Source organism: Physella acuta, unplaced genomic scaffold (assembly GCF_028476545.2).
Source record: "Physella acuta isolate Inbredline_101_S28 unplaced genomic scaffold, ASM2847654v3 ptg000504l, whole genome shotgun sequence".
Taxonomy (NCBI): Eukaryota; Metazoa; Mollusca; class Gastropoda; family Physidae; genus Physella; species Physella acuta.
The window spans coordinates 111,961-135,017 of NW_026732023.1; the positions used below are offsets into that span (position 1 = coordinate 111,961).

Genomic DNA, 23,057 nt, shown 5'->3' on the forward strand with positions numbered 1-23,057 from the left:
GCAGTTACGGTACAACTCTCTATAGTTGGACACTAGTTACCGTACAACACTCAATAGTTGGCCACTAGTACAGCAGTTACCGTACAACACACAATAGTTGGCCACTAGTACAGCAGTTACCGTACAACACTCAATAGTTGGCCACTAGTACAGCAGTTACCGTACAACACTCAATAGTTGGCCACTAGTACAGCAGTTACCGTACAACACTCAATAGTTGGCCACTAGTACAGCAGTTACCGTACAACACTCAATAGTTGGCCACTAGTACAGTAGTTACAGTACAACACTCAATAGTTGGCCACTAGTTACCGTACAACACTCAATAGTTGGCCATTAGTACAGCAGTTACCGTAAAACACTCAATGGTTGGCAACTAGGTAAAGTACAACACTCAATAGTTGGCCACTAGTACAGCATTTACCGTACAACACTCAATAGTTGACCACTAGTACAGCAGTTACCGTACAACACTCAGTAGTTGGCCACTAGTACAGCAGTTACCGTACAACACTCAATCGTTGGCCACTAGTACAGCAGTTACCGTACAACACTCAATAGTTGGCCACCAGTACAGCAGTTACCGTACAACACTCAATAGTTGGCCACTAGTTACCGTACAATACTCAGTAGTTGGCCACTAGTACAGCAGTTACCGTACAACACTCAATAGTTGGCCACTAGTTACCGTACAACACTCAATAGTTAGAGACTAGCCATGGATTTAACCCAAACCCATATTATAGTAATCAGATCTTCATCCGAGTTACATCGAATCACTGTGTTGATTGGAGGTTCCCAATAAAACAAAGCTACAAACTCATCGATAAATAACCAGTGGTCAAAACTTAAATATAAATAAATGACCAATCCAACCAACTTAACCATTTTAACTAGCCTGAAAATAAACATTGTCCTATGATCCAAAATAAGTTGAGATTTTGCCCTATTTTAAAACCATTCTTCAGGTTACTCTATTTTATAAAGTTGTAAAAAAAATTGCTCGCCCCTGAAGATGAGGACACCAGCTAGTCAGACAAAACACAAAACCTTTGCTCGCCACACACCCTCATATCTTCCTTCTTTCTCTAACGGCTCCCCCCCCCCCCCCCCCCCCCCGGCCAGTAGCATCGATTCATTCATCCGTCGTTTTATTTCTTTCTTTAGTTCACAACAATACCTAAAGTTGCGGCTCGGCTATAATTATCTCCCCTCCCCTCTTTCTCTCCCTACCCCCGTCTTGCTTGCGTCCCTTTGTTTAAAGCAGAAGAAAGCTAATGCTATTAGTTAATGCCCTTTTTTTTCCTTGAAAGCGTCTTGTCCATTCTAAACTGCGTGTGCTGCTGTCTTTTGATCCACATTCTGTGCAAGGTCAAGCACCCCGTGGTGTGAAATAGTAACACTCTACGCGTGGGCTGTTTCGAATGCCCCATATAGCAGATGAAGTAGAGTTAGATTATTTTCGTGTTATGCTTAGCGAACTGCCCCTCCTTCTGAACACACCCCAATAAAACTTTGTTGTCTAAATGTACAGTCTAAGTACGATTACAACACTAAAAAAATAATCTGTTCTTGAACTTCTTAATTAAAATTAGTTAAACTGTCTCCTTAACTATTAGCTAATTAAGTTTAAAAAATAATAGTAAATAGAAGATGTTAATTAATCTGTCATTAATTTAATTTGCTAAATATAATAAGAGTAGATGTGTTCTACTCTATCTTCTGTCGGCGCAGTTAAATCCTTGAAAGAGGACATAAGAGTGTTTTGTTAAATCACAGGCCCACAGCTATTATTTCTAATTGTTTCGTAATACCAAGTCGACCTAGAGGTAACAATATAACGTTGCTTTTTAAAAAACCAACACACAAAAAAAGATAATTAGTCGTCTGTCTAAAAAAATTAATTCCTATCTCATCTTCTCCACGGCAAAGACTCTTGAATAGAAATCTTAGGAAAAACAATACTAAATTGATTCTAAAATTAAAGTATTGATGTCAGAAAATTGCCGGCAATTGAAACAATCCCAGAGATCCCGGGCACTGGAGACCAGTCTCCAATTCTCGCCTACCAACGAGATCTCGGGCTTAAGTTCTCGTTAGTGCGTCATTGGTTTCCTAGCCCGGCGCATCACTGGGGGGCTAAACCCAAGTCTTCCAGAGACCGCCTGGAACTTAACATTTAAACCCAACAAAACAAAACACCTAACCTAAAAAAAGAACCAACTTAAGACTGGTAATTTAATCAGCCCAAAGCCTTGATTGTTTAAATTTGATATTTAATTATTTAAAAAAAATCTTTAATTGGTATTTCTTTTTTCTTTATTTGTTTCAGGAAATTGAAATTAGAAAAGGATCTTTTTATACGTATTCTAACTGGGTATGTACCACAGAAGTAATGTCTTTTTCTGTTTTGTGTGTCCCCACGTGTTTTGTAAATATGTTTTAGTGTATGTATCTATGTTTGTGTGTGTTAAATGCATTTGTGTTGGTCTTATTTTTCAGTGTGTTTACATTATGCATTGTTTATGTTATATTTATGAAATTAATGGTGTTGTCTCATTACTTTTTCTGTGAATTTGAGCGTATGTGTTACATGCATATACGTCTATATGTTATGGTTAGCAGTTGAGCTATTAAATTTAGCTCCATACAAAGTCTATATCCCTTAATAGGGCAAATGAAGTAGAGTTCATGTATAGCCAGCCGCTTTTACTTTCCGTAACGTAAGTCAGATAACCTTCAGAGCTGGGCGGCCTTAAGGACGTCCTACACACACCAAGATCCGAACTCGATACCTTCTGGCTCGCAGCCAAACGCTCTACCATTCGGCCATACCGTTCCAGAAAATATACATTTGACCTTTTTTTACTTTCTCGTATATACGAAGTATAGAGAAAGTCTTGTTCTTTTAAAAATTAGACGTATTAATCCACCGCTGAAATGATAATTTACTCACCCAATTAACTACGGTTCATAAATATCTACACCGGTTTTACAACGAAACCAACACTTCTACGTGATTTAGTAGTAACTAAATTCTATGGCTGTAATAAACCCTTTAACATAACACCAACTAGTGAACTAGAACGCCGACATCTAAACTGATCGTTATCTTTAATTTTGCATTCTCTTAACATTTTTAATCTGCCTCGCTTCTCTTGTCCTTATGCATATTTAATCGCCCAGCTTATAACGAAAAGATTTTAGAACTTGAAAGTACCCCCCCCCCCCTTTTTTTCCCCCTCCCCCTCCTTCCCGTACACCAATACTCCCTGAGTCGTTTCTCTTGTGTATCTCACCAAGTCGTACCAATAATTAATTTTAATGGATGAATAATTAATGGCGAGCGATATTGAGAGCGGTTATGATCTTGTTGGGTGTACTGGCTGGCGCCCCCACAGGGGCTGTTAGTGAAAGCTTTCAACGGTAACTGGGTTAGGGTTTCAGTTACGGTTTAGGTAACAGTTGTATCGGTACATGGATGCTTAGCTTTCAACACGACAGTTGAATTGTTTATGGTGTAAGTAAAGGGACGACACTGTCATGTTAGTCTAAAACTACAGTCCACTAAGTTTGAAACCACTGTCTATTAAGTTAAGAAATATGTCCGCTGAGACAAATGACAACTACAACCATTGTGCACTAATAGCCACTGTCCACTAAAACTACGGTCCAATAAAACCACTGACCACTAAAAACATTTATCCACTAAAACCACTGACCACTAAAACCACTGTTCACTACAACCACTGACCACTAAAACCACCATCCACTAAAACCACCGTGCACTCACTAGAACCACCATCCACTAAAACCACTGACCACTAAAACCACCATCCACTAAAACCACCTTGCACTCACTACAACCACCGTCCACTACAACCACTGACCACTAAAACCACCATCCACTAAAAAAACCGTGCACTCACTACAACCACCGTCCACTACAACCACTGACCACTACAACCACTGACTACTACAAACACAATCCACTAAAACCACCGTGCACTCACTACAACCACCATCCACTACAACCACCGTCCACTACAACCACCGTCCACTACAACCACTGTCCACTACAACCACCGTCCACTACAACCACCGTCCACTACAACCACTGACCACTAAAACCACCATCCACTAAAAAAACCGTGCACTCACTACAACCACCGTCCACTACAACCACTGACCACTACAACCACTGACCACTACAACCACCGTCCACTACAACCACCGTCCACTACAACCACTGACCACTACAGCCACTGACCACTACAACCACCGTCCACTACAACCACCGTCCACTACAACCACCGTCCACTACAACCACTGACCACTACAGCCACTGTCCACTACAACCACTACAACCACCGTCCACTACAACCACTACAACCACCGTCCACTACAACCACTGACCACTACAACCACTGTCCACTACAACCACCGTCCACTACAACCACTGACCACTACAGCCACTGTCCACTACAACCACTACAACCACCGTCCACTACAACCACTACAACCACCGTCCACTACAACCGCCGTCCACTACAACCACTACAACCACCGTCCACTACAACCACCGTCCACTACAACCACTACAACCACCGTCCACTACAACCACTACAACCACCGTCCACTACAACCACCGTCCACTACAACCACTACAACCACCGTCCACTACAACCACCGTCCACTACAACCACTACAACCACCGTCCACTACAACCACCGTCCACTACAACCACTACAACCACCGTCCACTACAACCACCGTCCACTACAACCACTACAACCACCGTCCACTACAACCACCGTCCACTACAACCACTACAACCACCATCCACTACAACCACTGACCACTACAACCACTGACCACTACAACCACCGTCCACTACAACCACCATCCACTACAACCACTGACCACTACAACCACTGACCACTACAACCACCATCCACTACAACCACCGTCCACTACAACCACTCACCAAGCTACATTTCCTCACGCACGTGCACGCACACAGCGCGCGTGCAGCCACGAGCTGACTTTGTATCACTCACTCATCGTGTCGCCCTCTGTCCCGTACTATTTATCGATTTCTAATCGCCGTGGTTTGTCTCCAATCAGAACGCCTCCGCTCTAACAGTACATTAGAGTACTTGTGATTACATATTGCTTGTAGGTAGCTAGTGCTACCATTCGACAGTTTGTGAGTAGCCAGATCTACAATCCAATGGATTGAAGGTAGCAACATTTGACGCCCTGTACATGGCATATGGCTACCATACGATGATTTACTTGTAGCTTGTTGGTTCGATCATTTCACGATTCGACATCTTGTTGGTAGCCAGTGCTACTATTGGACGCCCTGTGTGTAGCCAGTATAAGACGTCTTGTACTTATTGTTGGATGTCTTGTAGGTAGTCACTAATCACTGCTGCTATTCGACGTCTTGTTGGTAACACAAGCATACGATACAAACGCTAATTAACATTTCAATTGACCCACCCGTAGAGCCGCCCACACCTCATGTAAGCCCTCCTGTTTATGATCTCCATAGATCTAGCTACCAACCTTAACCTTTACTCTTATCCTACCTCAAGATCCTGGTCCGGGAAAATAATTTTAAAAAATTAACCTCTAAATCAAACCCCCCTGTTCTATACAGCGAAAACAAAAGATCTTTAACAGACAGCCTCGACTTGATGGTCCTAACGGAGAACATAGTAACCATGTATAAGGAACGATCCATCTCATAAAAATATTTGTTTCTTTTAACTACAACAACAAAAAACAACACAAGTGTCTCATGTCTAATATTACATTCTTTACAATAAGTTTGAAATAATTTGTGCACCAAAGTTTTGGCCACTCAACACCTGGCTACACCATTTATTCTCACAGGCCATAAGATTTTTTTTTTATTACTTAAAATATTTATCTAAGAATATAAATGTTTCGACAAAAGGCCACACCAACTCCCCGGCATTAAATTTGTGAAAAATTGAATTTTTCAAATACCAATTATTTCTATCAACGTGTACTCGATACTCAACAATGTAATGGATATTTTTGTGTATTCGCTTCAAATTCTTAATGGAGAAGGTGTTAAAGATATTCCTATAATATTTCTCGACTTCAACATTTTCTAATTAATCCTTAGAAGGATCACGACTCAATTTATTAATGATAATGTCATTTCTCATTGAGGTGTGTTCGAACTTAAAAAGAAATCAAGATGCATTTCACTACCCCCTCCCCCCTTCCCCGCCCCTTCGCTTCTAATAAAGGAAAATACAACAACATCTAAAGCAACTGTAATGAGCCGGATCGGAAATTTCCATTAAGCCGGCTTTTAAAATTAACGTGGTAACACACCTAATCAAGCCCTGTATCTCTGTAGAGATCCCCTATCGGCTTTTTGAACCGGCACCGGTATCGCGGAATCGACACCTCTCCGGAATTCCTAGAGAGCTATTAGTAAAACCGGAACTGCGTGCCGGTTGACGGTGGCCAATGAAACCGTGTACGTGTGTCTGCCGGTCAATCCGAACAGATCTTTTAGCCGGAACAGTTATCTCCCCATTAGCCAAAAACATCCCACCTGCTTCGTCAGGTTGCGATCTTATATCTAAGGGCAACAATCCACTCCCCCATACCAACATTTCAGTGATGGGTCTTATATATAAGGGAAACAATCCACTCCCCCATACCAACATTTCAGTGATGGGTCTTATATCTAAGGGCAACAATCCACTCGCCCATACCAACATTTCAGTGATGGGTCTTATATCTAAGGGAAACAATCCACTCCCCCATACCAACATTTCAGTGATGGGTCTTACATCTAAGGGCAACAATCCACTCCCCCATACCAACATTTCAGTGATGGGTCTTATATCTAAGGGAAACAATCCACTCACCCATACCAACACTTCAGTGATGTGTCTTATATCTAAGGGCAACAATCCACTCCCCGTACGATCATACCCACTCAACACGTACCTACACAGCGCATAGCCACACAACTCACCCGCATTGATCAAACCCACACCACACATTCACTCCCTCACTAACTCCCTCACTCACTCACTCACTTATTGAACAACTATCAAAAACTTGAACAAAAAAATCTCCTGCTTTAAAAAACATCCTCTCTGCTGGTGAACTATCTGACACCAAATGAACTAATTCCAATCACAAATATCAAAGCAAATGACGACTTCATAAAAGCGACGCCGTTACGACTTCATGTGGGCAGCTAAAGAAGGAGGCGACCCCCCCCCCCCATTCCCTCACCTATTCTTTATCCTCCTAACAAGGACCTCCATAAATCACAACCTACGACTCCTGTTCCTACCTGCCCCCCACCTTTTAATTTTAATTCAAATTTAATCACTCCGCCCATACATGAAAGCTAATTCACACAGCGCCTTAGTACGAATGTCGGAGTTCAAATAACAAATAAATGAAATAAAATACTCGTCATAAAAAATAATTAATGATCGGAAAATAAATTTCAACTTTTCCAACGCTAGCCGCGCCATATTCAAGCGCCGGTACCCTAATCAAGCGCTGCCTTTGAGCGTAAGACAGCTATTTAAGACAGTAGGACGATCCGCTGATTACTCGACCGTCTCTTTGATGTTTTAATGGCCGACACTTCTTGAAATGAAATAACTGGACGTGTCTAGTGCGTGGTTCTAGAGCGAATATTTTGAAAAAAAAATGGATATTAGAGTCAATTTTATAATAAAAGAAAATAGGCTGTATTAGTTAACTAAGTTCAATGAAATCTTTAAAGCGACTGGTTAAATAAGGTCCGAAAAATTAAAACAAAGCTATTTTAGAGCCAATTAATCATAAATCATGATTTAAAACGACGACAAATAAAATCTCGAAAACTAGTGTTTATTTGAGTTCTAAAATTAGCTTTATAATGTGTATATATATAGTATCAACAACATCTAATTTTTCTAACTTTAAAGAAATATTTTGTATTTTATAAAAACAGCATGGTCGTCGCCGACCTAACTGTTACTTAGTGTTTCTTGTAAATTACTTAACATGGGAAGTAACTCCAAGTTGTTTGATAATGTTTCAACAAAATACAAGAACATGATTATCAAATTGGAGTAAATTTATTTTATCAATGTTGTCATAGTGTTAGCTTAACAATGTTTAACTCCAAGCTTGTTACATCATAAGTGACACAGTGTTTGTTACATAAAATACGATTTAATTTTAAAAAACAACTCGAAAAGTAAAGTTGTATTTCTTATATTTACGACAAATTACATTCCATGTTGGTTGAGAATTTGTTAGCCACTCATATTGTATATTCGGTAACTTGTAATCTCGTAAATGCTTTTCTAAAACTGACATTTTGAATTCGGGACATTAAAATTGATGTCAGATTTGTTGCAATCAGCTTGTTGTTACATATTTAATTATTTCCCAGTTTTTCAAACCATTTTTATACCGGACAGCGCGTCTAGCCGACTGGCCTTCACGAACATTTTTTTTTGAAAGTCCGGCGTTCAAATCCGTTTTTACATCAACCTATTTTTTTAAACATCTAATCGGCATATTTTAAGACAATTGGTTTTTATATCTTTCTCTTTCTCTCCATCTTTCTCTCTCGCTCTCTCTCTATTTCTGCGTTTTCTTTCTCTCTCGAATAACATCACTCACACAACATACACTTTCTCTCTCACACACAAATACATCCTCTCCCCTCCCCGCCCCCTCACTCACTCACAACAACAGAGAGGAGTACGAAACATACGTGTGCCATAACATAACAACACCCAATAGCGTCGGCTGCTTATGGTGTTTTGCTAAAATATTTCACGTTGCAGACGAAAATTTTCCACGATTTTCCTGAAGACTAATCGAGCTTTAATTAACTTCAAAAACTAAAACACCCCTTTTGTCATTTTAAACACATCTTTTTAAAGCGGCGTTCAATTCATTGTTTGAATTTTTAAGTTAATCAAATTTAAAAAATTAAGTTTCAGATTTAAAAAAAAATCAAATGCTTAATTTAGACAATTTTCAATTTTCTTTTTAAAATGTTACAACCGAGCCGAGTTAGCGGTTAATTTCTAGAAACAGACACAATTCTGATAGATTTCAAACAACCATTTAAAACAGACAAAATTCTGATAGATTTCAAACAACCATTTAAAACAGACAGAATTCTGATAGACAACAAACTACCACATTTAAAAGAGACAAAATAACCGCTTTATATCAGTCTTACACTGTCTGTTTACATTCTCGAGTGCTATTTATGTTACTTAATTTAGATATAAAACTATTAACAAATGTATAGATGCTGGATTATTTTCATGAATATAGTTGAAGTTTGTTTTATTATTTTCATGAATATAGTTCAGGTTTGTTTTATTATTTTCATGAATATAGTTCAGGTTTGTTTTATTATTTTCATGAATATAGTTCAGGTTTGTTTTATTATTTTCATGAATATAGTTCAGGTTTGTTCTATTATTTTCACGAATATAATTCAGGTTTGTTTTATTATTTTCATGAATATAGTTCAGGTTTGTTTTATTATTTTCATGAATATAGTTCAGGTTTGTTTTATTATTTTCATAAATATAGTTCAAGTTTGTTTTATTATTTTCATGAATATAGTTCAGGTTTGTTTTATTATTTTCATGAATACAGTTCAGGTTTGTTTTATTATTTTCATGAATATAGTTCAGGTTTGTTTTATTATTTTCATGAATATAGTTCAGGTTTGTTTTATTATTTTCATGAATATAGTTCAGGTTTGTTTTATTATTTTCATGAATATAGTTCAGGTTTGTTTTATTATTTTCATGAATATAGTTCAGGTTTGTTTTATTATTTTCATGAATATAGTTCAGGTTTGTTTTATTATTTTCATGAATATAGTTCAGGTTTGTTTTATTATTTTCATGAATATAGTTCAGGTTTGTTTTATTATTTTCATGAATATAGTTCAGGTTTGTTTTATTATTTTCATGAATATAGTTCAGGTTTGTTTTATTATTTTCATGAATATAGTTCAGGTTTGTTTTATTATTTTCATGAATATAGTTCAGGTTTGTTTTATTATTTTCATGAATATAGTTCAAGTTTGTTTTATTATTTGCTCTCATCACGTGATCATACACGAGCATAACTGACCGGAAAAAAATGGCATATTTATGGAATATTGTAATGTTACATAACCCTTCTCTCTCCACCTCACCCGTCCTCAATCCAATTCCCCCCCCCCCCCCCACTACACAGTGACAGTGGTGCGGCCATTTAATCATATTCCATAACCACGGCACATGCGCAGACGTAAAGGTCACGAGTAGCTGTCGTTGGACTGACCTGCTTAGCGAATCGCTGTTGGTCAATAGTCCCCCACCCCCACCCCCCATCTCACTCCCATACACACCCTCTCTTTTTTTTTTCCAGCACCCGTAACACACAGACGAATTATGACAAGCCACGAACTTGCTGGAAATAACGAATTATCCCCAGTGCAGAAATTGGGAACAAGGGGTGCAGGGACAGGGACAGGGGGGGGGGGGGGGGGGGGGGGGGGGGTAGGAGGACAGTTGCACCAACAACCGAAAAAAAGGCCGTGATTATTTTTTATTAGCTGGTACTATCAAAAGGTTGTTTTTTTTAAAGCTGCAACCAATCTAAGGCCTAAAATATGGGTCTAATCAAAGGCTTAATGTTTTCATGAGCACCATGACTAACCAAAACTGCAAGAATGACAACGGTACCATATAATGGTAATCTACAATCTCTCTCTCATTCGTGTGGGACTAGTCAATTCACGTGTAAATAGTCCATTGGTGTGGGACTAGTCAATTCATGTGTAAATAGTCCATTCGTGTGGGACTAGTCAATTCGTGTGTGAATAGTCCATTCGTGTGGGACTAGTCAATTCATGTGTAAATAGTCCATTCGTGGGGGACTAGTCAATTTATGTGTAAATAGTCCATTCGTGTGGGACTAGTCAATTCATGTATGAATAGTCCATTCATGTGGGACTAGTCAATGCATGTGTATATAGTCCATTCGTGTGGGACTAGTCAATTCATGTATGAATAGTCCATTCGTGTGGGACTAGTCAATTCATGTATGAATAGTCCATTCGTGTGGGACTAGTCAATTCATGTATGAATAGTCCATTCGTGTGGGACTAGTCAATGCATGTGTATATAGTCCATTCGTGTGGGACTAGTCAATTCATGTATGAATAGTCCATTCGTGTGGGACTAGTCAATGCATGTGTATATAGTCCATTCGTGTGGGACTAGTCAATTCATGTGTGACAAGTTAATTATGTGACAACATCAGATAACAACATCGACGTCTCAAAAATGTGTTTTTGTTGCACTGTTACCATTTTATACCTACGAACACATCCCACCTGTGTGTTTAGTTTATACCCCCCCCCCAACCCCTACTATATCTGACCCCGTAAGACCCCCCCCCCCAACCCCTACTATATCTGACCCGTAAGACCCCCCCCCCCAACCCCTACTATATCTGACCCGTAAGACCCCCCCCCCCCAACCCCTACTATATCTGACCCGTAAGACCCCCCCCCCCAACCCCTACTATATCTGACCCGTAAGACCCCCCCCCAACCCCTACTATATCTGACCCCGTAAGACCCCCCCCCCCCTCCCTGTACCCTATATCCCAAGACATTTATTTTGTCATCGAACACAGAAGTAAACAACACGATAGACTCTAACGAAGCAATCAACGGGATTAACTAATCTAGAGAAGGCAATCAAACAGCCGCCTCACGCATTAATTAAGATAAGCTGTTTCTGAATGACACGCGGGGTAATTAAAAACTACGAAACTAACAAACCCATGAAAAAAAGCCATGAAACAGATAGAACTCTGGGAGAATGGAAAATGGAATCAAGCGACATCTGACGAGGGAAGATAAGCCATTTCACATCGAGACACACACACACACACACACACACACACACACACACACACACACATCTGTCATGTCTTTAGGCCAGTGCATGTTTTAATCAATACACGTCAAACACCAACTGATCCACCAGTCAGCTATGCTGCAAGTGTCATGGATCGCTGTGGTCCTCGAGAGATAACCAGGTGACCAGATCGCTATTTTGAGCTCAGTTTTTGTTTTGAAAGATTTGTGAGAAATTCTTGTCGCGGATTTAATAAAAACACATCGTCAAGTACATAACTACTCAGTTATTCAGTCTCTACCTAGTTATGATGCGACTATCCGACTATTTATTCAGTCTCTACCTAGGTATACTGCGACTATCCGACTATTTATTCAGTCACTACCTAGTTATTCGGCGACTACCTGCTCAATCAGTCACTACCTAGTTATACAGTACACGATCACCCTATTAAAAAAGTAAAGATTCATCTTTAGACCTAGGGATTCATTGGGCAGATGAAGTAGAGGTCACATGTTTCTTTATCAAGGCATATGATGTTTAACACTATGTCCAGCCGCCTTTACTTTCCCCATCGTTAGTCAGGTACCCATTAGAGCTGGGTGGTCTCAACCACGTGCTACAGTCACAAGGCCGAATCGAGATCCGAACTCGAGACCTTCGGCGTGGCAGCCAAACTTCGGACTAGCAAAAGGTTTTATCATTCGACCATGCCGTCTCATAATCACCCTATAACTACACAATCAACCTATGTTTACCTAGATTATGTACACAAACAGCAAAATAAAAAAAAAACTATTTCTGAACAATGCAAAACCAAAGTTTTAAAATTCAGTTTAAAAAATGAACGACACAAACACAACTATGTGTTTACTAAACAACACAACACATAATCCCATTATCGACTTTACTTTTTTGAAAGCCGTAGTCGCCATTGGACAACTCTGAAAAAAACAACAACCGATGTTTGGATAAAATATTAAAAGCGAGTTCAAACACAACTCTGCCACCCAAAGCACCCCCTGCCGCTCCCCCCCCCCCCCCCCCAGCACCCCATTGGTCTGATTAGTCACGTGACGCCGCCATCTTGATTCGAGTGACGTCCCCTGTGTACCTCAGCCCGCCGCTGCTGCCAGATAAATATTTGGTTTTTTGGTCACTTTACGGTCCTCACGGACTCCCCCCTCCGCCCCTACTCTCTGTGGACTTTCCAGCGGGTCAGCGTGACCTGGCCGTTGCATATTTTAAGCCGAGTTTACGCCGACCTCATGCATTGTGTGTGTGAGGGAGGGAGGAAGGGGGAGGGGAGCTTTGAAGAAAGTGAGAGAAGGATGAAGTGGCCCCCCCAAACGAGGAGGAAATGGCAAGCAGGATTTATGTTGCTGATGTTGAATCGTTTAACACGGCCCGCAAGACGCAATGAGTCTCTCTAGCGCGGACGTACGGTACGTCGTGGTGTTGTATCTCAATTTGATCGCGCTAAGCTTTGATTCAGTCGCCGATAGAACAAGTCATAGTAAATCGCCCCCAACATGAGACCGTCTCATAAATATATCTAGTTACCTCTAGCAGGTTTAAATACACCAAATGTCATGACTTGTCACCGATCCCTAAATGCCACAAGTCCCTGATCCCGTAATGTCAATTTTTTAAATCACTGACCCCGAATGGCAAGACTTGTCACATATTTCATGGTGGCATATCTAGAAATTCATAACCAATGTCAATAATTCACAAATGCCATTCCACTAGTCCCCACATGTCACCTCTAGCTACACATCCGGATGTCATCTCTAATAACCTGTCCTAAATGACACATCACGTTCCTGATCCTAAATGACATGTGGAGTGTCAGATCCAGTGACATATTCCAACATGTCAAGCTCCCATAGACCTACATAGTTACGACAACCATATTGCATATATTCCTGTTTAATAGAATATACAGCATGGTCCTCCATCTCAATCACCCCCACACTGTGTAGGTATATGCTAGAGGCGGTATCACCCAACTATGGGGGTTTCACTTTCTTAACCTACCAATTTACTTTCTACAGTCATCGTGATCATTTTAAATCTCATGTAGATTAGTACAAGAAAAAAAAACAAAAAAACAACATATGTACAGTTGCGGTGAATTGTTCCATGTTCCATGCCAGAATTATTTTTCGGCCTTCAATATCCATTTTCATATCCATACCCATAGACAAACCCACGAACATCAACATCAACACATGCATGTACACACATTCACGTGCACAACCGTATTCGTATTTGTGGTTGTGTTAAATATTCTTAAAATTACCACCATACCGATACGCATATCCTCATCCATCACCAATATTGTATATTATAATCCATTATAAAAAAAACTAAACAATATTCACCCCCCTCCCTTACCATAAGTAACTTGACAGCAATTCCAACGTCCGTCTCCCCGTTATCAATGTATGTTAAGGGTAACTTATATGGTATGTACGCCTTAGTCGTAAGGACACATATGAAGTGATATCTACCTCATAATAAAAAGGAATAAAAATAAAAAAATAAAATCAGTATTTTCTATTCCATACCGCGGTAGGTATCGATGTTGCCAAAGTAACACCCGATACCTGCTCGGGTATTCGAACCGGTCCAGCTCCACCACGATCCGTCCACTTTTCAAATGTCACGTGATCAATTATTCACACAATTACACATTCATCTTACACTAACCCGTCACCACCTTTGTTTAACCACGGTGTAGGTTTTTATCCTAAACAATAACAAAACGGCTTTATTAACCAAAGGCATGATAAGGTAAAGGTTAAGATTAATGGGCGGGTAAGGGTTAAAATATTCAAGATACAGCTAGATACGATTAGCTTTTGCTATATATTACAGGCGCCATAATCTCTATGCTATGATTATAATATGGTCTAATCCCAACCCTAACCTGGAATAATCCCAACCCTAACCTGGAATAATCCTAACCCTAACAGAAAAAACAACGTTTTCCTTGTTAAACTAACTACTAATTTATACTAATTAATAATCGGTAAGCTCGTTTAGAAACTACTACCGGTTCTGAACAGAGCGCCTCCCCACGAAGTACCAAGTACTCTAACTCAACGTAGTTTGTTTGACCACTATTACCACTTGAGCTCACCACATGTTTAATGAGGGGGGTGGGCTGGTCCATCTGCCGCCACATCCACACACACACACCACAGTGGTGTGAGGGGGTTGTGAGGGGGATGACCGTGAGGGCTTAGCCAGACAACAAACTCATCGCGCCGACCGCGCCGAGAAAGTCCGCGAATGGTCGCTCCCCTGGGGGGGATTTTGGTACAACCAATCGGTGTCGTGGCCGTACTAATGTCACGTGATCGAAAGCTACTCGGCCAGAGCACGGGCGACCACTTGCAGACGACGGCCGTCAGGGGACGCCACTTACTGACGTAGCTCACCACGTCGCTGGTGGGGTTAATTTGCCCGAGGTACCGTCTGAGTACTTTCACTCGCGGGGCGAGTCTGTATTGGTTGGTGGGTGAGTTCAGAGGGGAGGGGTGGCCGGAACTGTTTTTGTTGGTTTAGAATATAACAGAAAAACGCCGAAATTTGAACAAGATATATTTATTTTGTTTAAATTTTAGTTCGTTTTTGTAAAAAAAACATTTTTGCAAAGCGTGTCTTTGTAGTCGGATACACAACTAATTGAATACCCAGTAACTAGAGCTGTAATCGAATACCCAGTAACTAGAGCTGTAATCGAATACTCAGTATCGTACTTCGAGACGTCAAACGTTATTGTCGTCAATGTCTAGTTACGGCTAACCGAATATGTAACTGCATTAATTTGTATTGAAATCAACTCGGGTGTCAACTCAATACCCCCACCCCGACGCATGCGTCAAAACACATATTAAGTAGATCCTCCGTTTTATCACTCCATACAACCCCCCCCCCCCCCCCCACTGTCCGAGTTATTGAAGCATGATTCGAACTTTGAACTCTGACCTTCAAATCTTCGAATTCCCACCGCCTTGTTTAAACCTGTTTCTTTCCCAAACCGTCCCAAGTTCAAATCCCAGCACAACACGCAATCCTGTAGTTGTAGCCCGCACTTCTTATACGCTGGCGTAGTCGACCATTCGAAAACTACCCGAGTTCAAAAGAACACACCATTTTTTAGTCGCTACAACCGGATGTGATGTTAGTCTAGCAATGCCCGTGTCACGATTGATGCCCCAATCAACTTTGGACTAAAAAAAAAAAACTAAACATGGCGAGTCTGAGGGATAGATTACAAGGCAGACCTAAAATTCGGAATGCCGGAATAAGCAAAAGCCGGAATCTATGTAACCGGCAAACCACGGAGCCGGTTTGTGTAATCCTTGTCGGGTTGGAGTCTTTGATGCGTGGCCCCAGCACTGGAAGAGCAGCTTTTAATTACAGTGACCTGGACACGCTCCGGTGGTCACGGCGGGCTATTCAGGCCGAGTTAATGACCCCTGCCATGTCTGCATCATGACCCACTACTCGGACACAGACCAGTGCATTTGGAAAAGGGGGGGGGGGGTGAAACCTCCGAGTGATAACCGACGCCATCGTTTATTTTAAATAAATTTTATAGCACACAAAAATATATTCCATGTGGCCTCCGCCCCTTACCCCACTCAAAACCTCTCAATACATGTATGGGATACGGCAATGAATGTATGAAATCTAGCATCAAGTTTCAGGCGCTATAGTGGTGGTAGAGAAAACAAAGTCGCACTTCTTGTTCACCAATGTGTTCATAAAATCTTTCTGGTTGCAACAGTCAAATAACACATTCATCGAATGCCAACCAGTAGCCTACATATGATCTTTTATAAAAGCATATATGTATATACATATATATATATATATATATATATATATATATATATATATATATATATATATATATATATATATATATATATATATATATATTGTAAAAATGTAAATATGTATATGTGTGGTGTGTAACATGCTTAGAACACGTGCCGGTGTGTAGAATAACCAAGCTATTAAAATGTAGGGTAATCCGCGCCATAATATTCTAATCCATATTTCTATTTCCGGACTACCTGCGCGACCAATAGGTACGTTGTCGCGGAAGGTCAAGATGACCTAACACAACCATGACCTCTAGTGACTTACATCAGACCCCCCCCCCCTGTATTGTATAAACCCCGCGTGCCGCCACCATCAAAATGCATGTGGAGCTCACTTAACCTGTTGTCCAATTAACATTAATTAAACAATGTTGTTTTTATGTGTTATGAACACACACATTTGTAGTGGGGGCAAAAAAAAAAACCAATCGATAACACCGAGTACGAATAGAGCCCGAGTACGAATACAGTCCAAGTATGCACACGGTGTGTTCTGTGACACGTCCCCCTGACTGTTAAAAGTAGGGCGACGACACGACCGGTGACGTCAACACCACGGCCATCTGGAGGTCGTCACGCCCCGGGGCCTTCTCGCTGTCACGGGCGTGTACAGGCCAGGTCCTACAGGACTGTTCTGTCGTCTAGACGTCAGCACACGTGGACACTACACCGGACGTTGACCAGTGTTTCTTCCAGACTTTTTTCTCTGGGGAGGGGGGGGGGGGGCGGTAGACTTTCTTTCGGGGGGGGGGGGCACTGTTAAAAGTATATATTTTCTATATAAATTATATAAATTTCATTTGGTTCGGGGGGTGAGGTGCGGTTGATTTTTTTCCGGGGGGGGGGGGGGGAGCTCCGTCCCGTCCCGTCGTCCTTCCCCCCCCCCCCCGAAGAAACTCTGACAGACCTGTGTCTATGAGTAGGTCGTCGATGTTATCCAGTCACTGAAAGATTACTAGCAGTATCGTCTTGGGGGTCAGCGATACTGTCTGCGTAGTTAATGAAGCGCAGCATCGTAATCGAAGTATCGTCTCTGTAGTCAATAATACATGGTATCGTAACGGATCAATAAAGTCAACGATTCTTTTTAGATCAACGACAGGTCGATACCGTATCGTAGCAGGTATTGTTTTCCAACCCACGGCTACGCTGTTAACGTTAGGGTTAAAGCTAGTTTGGGAGTTGGGGTAAAGATTTGGGTCGCTTTTAACAGTATAAAAACCCCTTCATTATCATGCCAGTTACACCTGCTTATCAACGTATAGCAGACCCCTAGCGATCTTACACGTTGTAATGTGTGAATATCATTTTCTCCACTTCAAAAGGTGGTTAGTCATTAGCTTAATTTACTTTTTACGACTAATTAATTTCGACCGAACTGCACTTTTTTGTTTTGTCGCCAAACTACTTGGCTATGCAAGGGTTAACATAACACAGACAGACGCATAGATTGTGGTTATTAACCCTTTAACACCCGTAGTTAGTGGCTAACAAAGTATAGATCTTATAATTGTCGGATACCCCAACTGTTGCTGTCTCGTCCATGACATACGGATGTCAGTTTGTGGTCTTGTCCATGACATACTGATGCCAGTTTGTAGTCTTGTCCAAGACATGACATACGAATGTCATACTGACGTCTCACCCTTGACATATGAGTGTTTGTAGTCTTGACCATGACACATGACACATGTCACATGACACACTTAGTTTTAATTCCGCCGTGATTTGAACAGTACTTAACACCTACATTCGGGTGTTGCTGTATTTAACGCTGACATGTAGGTGTTGGCTGATAGAATTATGTCAAGTGGCCATCGAAACTCAACGGTCCATTGGAGCCGCACATCAGCCTATTTCTGGCCCCGTCATAATATGACCCAGGTGACCTTTTTATTTACCAGGTCGTATTGGGCTCATATCAGTACAGTAGGGTCAAGGCCGTAGCAATGACCTGAGCGGCGAGCCATTGACCCCGGCTATTGAACAGAAACAAACGTACGGACACGGAACACTAGGTTGATGGTTTCAGCCACTCGACCACTTCACTCCGTCCGTTGTTGTAGCTGAGGTAGCTGCTGTGGTAGATGTTAACTGTTCTGTTAAACTTTGTTTTTTTCCCCCGTGTCTACGTCGTGTCGTTATATTATCATCTTCGTGTCGTTATATTATCATCGTCGTGTCGTTATATTATCATCGTCGTGTCGTCATCGTGTCGTCTCACGTGACCTACGAGTCACGTCTAGGGTACCAAGCAACGTCGATGGTCAATTTCCCATACAATCAATCATATCCTGACGGTAAAGGAACTCTACTTCACCTGCTCTATGAAGCCTCCGGTCTAACAAGGAGTTTAGCGTTCTCGGATCAGAATTTAAAAAAAAACAACAACAACAAAAACAACAAAGCATGGAGTTGTAATAACATTTTATAACATACAGAATTAGAGTTACAAAAACAAGTCGTTCATTTATACCAACCAGGCAGAAGGCTGTCTGTGTGTTTTAAACGTCTCGGTTGTATACACACAAAAAAAATGTTCGCATTTTCCAGAGCTTCCATAGAACATCTTTCTGAGTTTAAAAATATATTAAAAGGGGGTGGCGGTGGCATTTTAAAATCCCGCCCAAATTAATACGCCTATTTTCAGAACCCCTTGAAATGTACCGGCAAGATTCTAGCTACGCCTCTGGGATGTACCACATCCGGTAGTTCACGTCATTCGTCTATTCTTAGCCTCAAATCTTTACTTTCGGTGGGAAAATCGTGACGTCACCCTTCACACTTTATTATAACCTAGACAAGCATTTTTTGGTCGTATAACAAAAGCAACACCTCGAATACCACAATTAATATCCAACCACCACTCCACCCGCATAAGGCCGCATACCTACCCCCATCCCAATTAAGCCCCCCCCCCCCCTTTTTTTTTCCAACCCTCTCGGAAACTTCCTTTATCAGCGACTACACATCGACTATAGACTGCGTGTGTAATCACTTTGTTCTGCCTTGCTGCATACCCTCATCAAACCACCACCACTACCCCCCCCCCACCACCACCTGTAAAACATGCCACCACCAGGTACCAACGTACACAGCCCGTGCACGCATGACTGCATCTACTAGCTGCATCTACAACGAAGTCAGTCTACCGGAACGTTAACTTAGGCGACCTGCCTTAGGTAGGCTAGCCTGTCAATAGCGGCGACAGTCAGTGGGGCGGGTCTCAAATTATGACAGTCAGTGGGGCGGGTCTCAAATTATGACAGTCAGTGGGGCGGGTCTCAAATTATGACAGTCAGTGGGGCGGGTCTCAAATTATGACAGTCAGCGGGGCGGGTCTCAAATTATGACAGTCAGTGGGGCGGGTCTCAAATTATGACAGTCAGTGGGGCGGGTCTCAAATTATGACAGTCAGTGGGGCGGGTCTCAAATTATGACAGTCAGTGGGGCGGGTCTCAAATTATGACAGTCAGTGGGGCGGGTCTCAAATTATGACAGTCAGTGGGGCGGGTCTCAAATTATGACAGTCAGTGGGGCGGGTCTCAAATTATGACAGTCAGTGGGGCGGGTCTCAAATTATGACAGGACTCGAACCCTCGTATACACACAGACTGTTTAATGACAGATACAACAACGGTTCTCAAATTATGACAGGACTCGAACCCTTTTATACATACAGACTGTTTAATGACAAATACAACGACGGTTCTCAAATTATGACATGACTCAAACCCTCTTATTCTTATACACACAGACTGCTCAGTGATAGATACAACGGTGGTTCTCAAATTATGACAGGACTCGAACACTCTTATACATACAGACTGTTTAATGACAGATACAACGATGGTTCTCAAATTATGAGAGGACTCAAACTCTATAATATGCTCAACCTGATTAATGACAGATAGAACAATGGTTCTCAAAATATGAGCTCAACCAGACACCTTTCTACACACAAACACGGGTTGAAATTAGGATTCATTTAACGTTTATGTAAGAACAACTACAGAACTGCTTCAGTGGGGGGAAAAAAATCTCCATAGAACGGAAAAGAACCAATATTTTAATTTGACGTGTAATTTGTGTACATCCTTATTTAAATGAAAGTGTGTCGGGTGGTAGAGCGATCGACTGTTGACCCGGAAGTCTGTAGTTCGGATCTCACATGTTCGACGTCCCTGAGTAAACGCGCTTATAAAAGAACATTTCGAACAGGTACACACCCAGCGAAGTAGAAACTAGCGATATCAGATCTAGAAAGATCTAGTAGTTTAATTCAAATATGACAAAATATGATAAAACTACACATTATCTTAAACAATGACAAACTTTCGATTTCGGGACTAGCCAGGGGAAGTAGAGCCTACCTGATTTTGTCTTTACACGATCTAGGTGTAAAAAAAAATTAACCGCCTAGCTGAGATATAAACATCCCCACCGTTTAATCCCTAACTAATCTCTCGTGGGATTAAGAATCCTCGGATAGCCACGGTGGAGGGGAGGAAGGGGCGGGGGACTGGTTTGTCCGCTAACGAGTTAGTGCATAATTTATCCTAGAGAATCAACACATGCCGTCTATGCACTACTGCAGGTAAAACAAAAAACTTAGATACTCGTCTAATAGAAGCTCATCTTTGCACTCATTGTAAAACTTTCTTGCCTTTTAACGGTTCAAAACTCGGTTTCAGTCAATTTAGTATATCACAGACTGTATTGTTAAATAAATCTAAAGCTAGCCTTTAAATGCTGTTTCATTATGCTAATACCTAACCCTAGACATAAGAATCACTAGTTACCACCCCCCCCCCCCCCCCCCCACCCCCCACCCCAACCTGAACACCCGTTCAAACGCCTCTAACGGGAACGTACAAGAAAGGAACTCCAGACTTGTTTGTACGACACAGCCCAACCCAACCCATCCCAACACAACCAAACCCAACATAACCCAACTTAAGGCAACCCCACACAGCCCAACCCAACCTAACCTAACACCATCCAACACAACCCAACCCAACCAAACACAACTAAACACAACACAACCCAACCCAACCAAACACAACTAAACACAACACAACCCAACCCAACCAAACACAACTAAACACAACACAACCCAACCCAACCAAACACAACTAAACACAACACAACCCAACCCAACCAAACACAACTAAACACAACACAACCCAACGAAACCAAACACAACTAAACACAACACAACCCAACCCAACCAAACACAACTAAACACAACCCAACCCAACCAAACACAACTAAACACAACACAACCCAACACAACACAACACAACAGAACCACTAGGGTGAGAATCTCGCCAGTATATTACCCCTTGTCGCGACCCGGCCCCAAACAATCGCCATGCCCCTCCAGTTATTCAAACACCCGAGGGCCAGGCTTATTTAGTCCCATAAAGCGGTCACGGTTGACTGCGTGACCCGAACAGACAGTCGGGGTGTATTTTACCGTCTAGACGGTAGTGCAGACTCGTGGGCAGTGGTTGCTCTCATTTCTTACTGCAACACACACCCACAGACACACATACAGACAGACAGTCGGGGTGTATTTTACCGTCTAGACGGTACCGCTGGGCAGTGGTTGCTCTCATTTCTTACTGCAACACACACCCACAGACACACATACAGACATACGCACGCACCGACAGCGATGGATTCGATTCCACGAGTTGTTTATCTCTTCACACGGCTGTGGTCACGACATCGATTCCACTGGTTTACGAGTATTCGTAGTCATCGCGCTTTCTCTGTGTACTTGTTATGTCTTGTAGGAAACATATCGATACTCTTCGCTTTACCCAGTTACAGGCTGGTGTATGGATTAGGTTGAGGGTTTATAATCTCCCTGTCTTAAAGCTCCTACGGGTCTAAGAAGTTAGATGGCCACACTTAAACCTTGTTTCTAGTATTACCCTCCACACGACTCAAACTCTAAACCTTACCTTAACTTCAAATCAAAGCTTAACCACAAATTTAGAAATAGTGTTTTTAAGTCTGGTTATCGGTCACCTCCGCCACTTCCCTCCCCCCCAGATACACACACTAAATATAAATTACACATTACAACCCTACCATCATAACATTAACCCTTACATAGTACTAAGCAGGCTACTAGATGTCGATCAAACCCAGCTGCTAATTAAACAATCATTTCAGTGTGAGAG

At 41.5% G+C, this 23,057-nt stretch overlaps 1 protein-coding gene across 1 annotated transcript in view; it reads left to right on the forward strand.

Annotated features, from left to right (window-relative positions):
- Positions 1–23,057, forward strand: part of LOC131944710 (uncharacterized) — a gene marked incomplete at its 3' end in the record, with an annotated part of 194,523 nt that overhangs the window by 48,530 nt on the left and 122,936 nt on the right. The window contains exon 3 of the mRNA XM_059305501.1: positions 2,333–2,377. The remainder of the gene's footprint in view (positions 1–2,332; positions 2,378–23,057) is intronic.